Genomic DNA, 5,760 nt, shown 5'->3' with positions numbered 1-5,760 from the left:
CTTATGGTTCTTCAGGCTGTTTACACAGCCAGCATTTGCTGGGCTTCTGGGGAGGCCTCCAGGAAATTTTATTCATGGAAGAAGGTGAAGAGGGAGCAGAGAGCAAGAGCAGGAGCTGGGAGGAGGTGCCACACACTTTTAAACAACCACATCTCAAGAGGACTCGCTCCCATGCACCAAGGAAATGGTGCTGCTTCATTTCTGAGAAATCTGCCCATAATCCATTCACCTCTCACCAGGTCACACCTTCAGCCCTGGGGATTACGCTTCATCATGAGATTTGGGGGCACAAATATTCAAACTCTACCAATAAGTCAGAAGAAAACTAACAATTAAATAATCAGTCTCTCTCTTCGTCAGCTTTTAACCTTATGTTATGTTTAGAAACTTCATCCTTGTAAGTGGGAATAAAAATTGGGCTAACCTTTCAGGAAGGCAACTAGGCAGTATGTTTGAAGATCCTTAAATAGGTTTTAGCCCTTGCTTAAATAATTCCACATCTAGGACTCTATCCTAAGGAAATAATTTATTCAAAAATTTTATAAAAGGGCCCAGTGCGGTGGCTCATGCCTGTAATCCCAGCACTTTGGGAGGCTGAGGCAGGTAGATCACTTGAGGTCAGGAGTTTATGACCAGCCTGGGCAACATAGGGAGACCCCATCTCTACAAAAACCAAAGAAATGAGAAATAAGGCTGGGCGTGGTGGCTCACGCTTATAATCCCAGCACATTGGGAGGCAGAGGCAGGCGGATTACTTGAGGCCAGGAGTTCGAGACCAGCCTGGACAATATGACAAAACCCTGTCTCTACCAAAAATACAAAAAATTAGCCAGACATGGTGGTGCAATGACCTGTAATCACGCCACTGCACTCCAGCCTGGGCGACAGAGTGAGACACTGTCAAAAACAACCAAACAAAAAACACCCAAATAAATAAATAAATAAATAAATAAATAAATAAATAATAGAAGCATTAATGGCACCTACGAGAAAATTCACCAGAGACTCAGAGCTGTGTAATATTCAAAGTACAGAAAATAGTCTCACTTTGGCAAGACAGAAAATGTATGTGGTAGAACCGTATTAGTTGAACTTGTCTTAGGTAAACATTGACATGCTAGATCAGTGGATCTTTATCCTTACTTCAATCCTACTTACCTGGACAATTGTTTTAAAAAGCACTATACCCAGAAATTACGAGTACTGGTATTTTTAACAAACAATTGGGAACATCTACTATGCAGCCAAGGATAAGAATAACTGCTCTAGATAAAAATAGAAATTGCAACATATGGATATTAGTTTTTTTCAAGGTAAAAGCTACCTATATTCAGAGGATCCCAGTGTCCACACGAAAATGTCCCAGTGCTGACTTAGGCCCATTATCCATTTCTAGACATATTTAATCATGCCCATTAAAGCCCTGTGGTACATTTATACCCCTTATAAATGCATATATGGTTCCTGACATATTTTATCATAAAGAGAAGGCATTTGAATCTTTTCTCTGAAATGTGGTTGGTAGATACTGACTAGAATTCCAACCCAGAAAGAGACAACATTGAAAATAGGTTTTTAAAAAAATAATCTAAACTGTTGCTAAATGTTTAATGTCATGGTCAAAGTCTCTGCTTGGGAAGTAAATAAGAAACTTTTTGAACGTATGATGCAATGTGGTTTCAGGAATACAAAAACCTTGGACTCTGAATCCAGGTCTCTATAGTTTAATTTACAAATTAGGGTAAGAAACGCTATAAAGTCATTAACAGTTTCAAAAGACGAGGTCCTATGTTACTTGTGAAAAAAATGTTGTTATTTTATATATTCTTAAATTCTCAGGTATTCTTGATCATGATTGTGTGTGTGTGTGTGTGTGTGTGTATGTGTGTATATATATATGGTTTTTTTTTTTTTTGAGATGGAGTTTCACTCTTGTTGCCTACGCTGGAGTGCAGTGGTGCGATCTCGGTTCACTGCAACCTCTGCCTCCTGGGTTCAAGCGATTCTCCTGTCTCAGCTTCCCTAGTAGCTGGGATTATAGGTGCCCGCCATTATACCCAGCTACTTTTTTGTATTTTTAGTAGAGATGGTGTTTCACCATGTTGGCCAGGCTGGTCTCGAACTCCTGGTCTCAAGTGATCTGCCTTCCTCGTCCTCCCAAAGTGCTGAGATTACAGGCATGAGCCACCACGCCCGGCTTGTTAAAATATGTTAATAGCATGTTAAGTGTAACATTAAACCCAAGAGTTGCCAATCTTTACTGGTGAGTATAAACCCTGAAAATACAAGACAGCCACTTGATTTGCCAAAATTCCATATATATTTTTTGTTAACAGTTTTTCCATTTGCTCTGCCAAATAAAATTTCAATGGTAAGTTTAAATGTGTCTTTAAAACTGTCATTTAACATTGGTTATCAGCTAGCTCCCCAGTTATTATCACAGGTTAGTTTTGGGAATGTGAACTGAAGTGCATGGAGGGAAGATAGATCAGTCAACTGATCAACCAGATGGTGCTACAGTTATGTGGACCAATGTATCACAAACTGGAAGGTGAAAATAATTGAAAGGTACAATTGCATCTTTTCTCCTCAAAGACTTCCTCATTAGGGCCATGTGTGTTTCTGGAAGAGTTTTAGGAATACCCTGTAGTTCTGAGACGTGTTCAAGTTCAGCCGGAGGCAGTGGCTCACACCTGTAATCTCAGCACTTTGGGAAGCTGAGGAAGGCGGATCACTTCAGTCCAAGAGTTCGAGACCAGCCTTGCCAACATGGCGAAACTCCAGCTCTACTAAAAATACAAAAATTAGCTGGGCGTGGTGGCCAGCTAATAAGAATCGTAATCCAAAAATTATGATTATTAATAAATTAATCATAATTATACTAATAATTTATTAATTATGCAGATTGCCATTCATTATCTTCATATTTAATTGTACAAACAGGGCAATTTTTGCCAGCCAAAGAGTAAACATCAAAGTTGTAATCACAAACACATGTAACAGCCCACAAAAGCCGTCAAACGAAGTCTGATTTAGTGGTTTCTCCACTTTCCTGTCACTGTTATTTTGCATAAGTTTTCAAAGCTCAGTAGCTGGCAAATAGGAGCTGAGTGTCAGTGATGGCAGGGGGATGGGGGCCAAGCTTGTATTCCTTTTTAGGGGGTAATGCAAATAAAATTCGAGGCCTCATATGATCCAGTTTGAAAATCACATCTCAATAAAAGGACTCTCAAGGAAACCACAAAAAGGGTCCTTCCTTCCTTCCTTCCTTCCTTCCTTCCTTCCTCCCTCCCTCCCTTCCTTCCTCCCTTCCTCTCTTCCTTCCTTCTCTTTCTTTCTCTTTTTCGTTATTTTTAAAATGATTTCAAATTACAAACATATAGAAAAGTTGTAAAAATAGAACAAAAACTTCCTTGTTCTCTTTACCCAGGGATCCTAGACCCTTCCATTCAAGTGTCACCAAATGCCCCTTGGGGCCCACGCTGTGCACCCACTTCTCATGTCCACCTGGGTTCCCTAAGTCTTTCTTTGCCTTTCTTGGCTTTTGCCCTTTTGAAGACGACAGGGCAGTCATTTTGAATAACGTCCTTCAATTTGTGTGTATACAGTGCCTTCTCATGACACAATCCAGGTTACTAAGCTTTTGGCAGGAATATCACAGAAGGGGTACTGTGTCCTTTTCATTGCATGCTCTGGGTGGGGGATATACATGCCAGTTTATCCCATTAGTGGTGACATTAATTTTGATTACTTAATTAAGATGGTGTCTGCCAGGTTCTTCCCCCATCTAAGTTTCTCTTTGTCTCCTTTATAATAAATAGTTATTTTATGTGGAGACATGTTTAAGGCTGTATGAACATTTCTCATCCTACTTGTATCCCCTGGTTCTAGCATCAATTGATATTTCTTTGCCAGAATTAAATATTTTCATAATTATTTCCAAATTACAATTTTCTAAGTCCAGTATTCCTACTATATTAATTGCTTGGCATTATACTCTAAGGAATAACTTTCTTATCTCTTCACATAATTGTTAATCTGTTTATTACTATCACTGTGGACTCACTGATTCCTATTTTATTCAGTGGATTATGATCCATCACTATTATTACTTATTTGGACAAATTGTCACAGATTTGACCAGAGAAAGCACCCCCCCAAGTTTTTTTTTTTTTTAGACGGAATCTCACTCTGTCACCCAGGGTGGAGTTCAGTGTCACGATCTTGGCTCACTGCAACCTCTGCCTCCTGGGTTCAAGCGATTCCCCTGCCTCAGCCTCCTACCTGGGATAACAGGTACATGCTACCACACCCCACTAATTTTTGTATTTTATTTTATTTTTTAAAATTTATTTTATTTACTTATTTTTGAGACAGAGTCTAGCTCTGTTGCCCAGGCTGGAGTGCAGTGGCACGATCTTGGCTCACTGCAAGCTCTGCCTCCTGGGTTCATGCCATTCTCCTGCCTCAGCCTCCTGAGTAGCTGGGACTACAGGCGCCCGCCATGATAGCCTGGCTAATTTTTTTGTAGTTTTGGTAGAGACGGGGTTTCACCGTGTTAGCCAGGATGGTCTCGATCTCCTGACCTCGTGATCTGACCGTCTCGGCCTCCCAAAGTGCTGGAATTACAGGCGTGAGCCACCGCGCCCGGCCTAATTTTTGTATTTTTAGTAGAGATGGGATTTCACCATGTTGGCCAGGCTGGTCTCAAACTCCTGACCACAAGTGATCCAACCACCTTGGCCTCCTGAACTGCTGGGATTACAGGTGTAAGCCACCACGCCCGGTCAAGAGAGCCCCTTTCAAATGGCTTCTCTGTCCTTTGGACATGTCCCTATCATTCTCTGAGCATTACGTAAGTTGCTCAAGATGGTGTTCCAGGCTCATCTTGTACTTTTCCCTGACCCACTTCAAGAATCAGCCAATTTTCCAAGGAGCTTTGGTGCCTTTCGATGGTGAATTGCATTTATTTATTTAGACAGTGTCTCACTCTGTTGCCCAGACTGGAGTGCAGTGTTGCAATCTCACTGGCTCACTGCAACCCCTGCCTCCTGGGTTCAAGTGGATTATCTTGCCTCAGCCTCCCGAGTAGCTGGGATTATAGGCACCTGCCATCACGCCTGGCTAGGTTTTGTAGTTTTTGTAGAGACAGGGTTTCACCATGTTGGCTAGGCTGGTCTTGAACTCCTGACCTCAAGCGATCTTTCTTCCCAAAGTGCTGGGATTACAGGCATTAGCCACCATGCCTGGCCAAGAATTGCATTTAGCAACGAAGATTTAGGCACTGTGTGTGCTCATTGCTCCTGGATGTACTGCTGCTCGCAGATTATCCTAGTGGACAGAACTAAGAATTATATGTATATTCAGGCATACATTCACACACAAGTACATACCATTATGTCTATATTCATTTCTGTGTCTATTTTTATATATGCACAATTTGTACTCTCTCCATTCAATCCAACACCTCAAAGTTTATGCTAACTTTCCTTCTTTCCACATCCTTACCTCTCTTAGTCAGTGAGAAACCTGACCCCCATTATCCTCAATATATTTGCTCGTTTGCTCAATCCTCTATATGCAGCTAAGCTTGTGATACCCTCACGCTGCCATTCTTACACAGATAAGCATGACTTTCCCCTTGAGGCCTTCCCTGTGACTTTTAGACTGAGTTAGGATGAAAAGAAGGAGGAAGGGAGGAAGGGAGGAAGGAAGGAAGGAAGGAAGGAAGGAAGGAAGGAAGGAAGGAAGGAAGGAAGG

The sequence above is a fragment of the Piliocolobus tephrosceles genome, chromosome 16 (genome assembly GCF_002776525.5).
Source record: "Piliocolobus tephrosceles isolate RC106 chromosome 16, ASM277652v3, whole genome shotgun sequence".
Lineage (NCBI taxonomy): Eukaryota > Metazoa > Chordata > Mammalia > Primates > Cercopithecidae > Piliocolobus > Piliocolobus tephrosceles.
The sequence above is the reverse complement of the archived record's forward strand: the minus strand, read 5'-3'. Positions refer to the sequence as shown.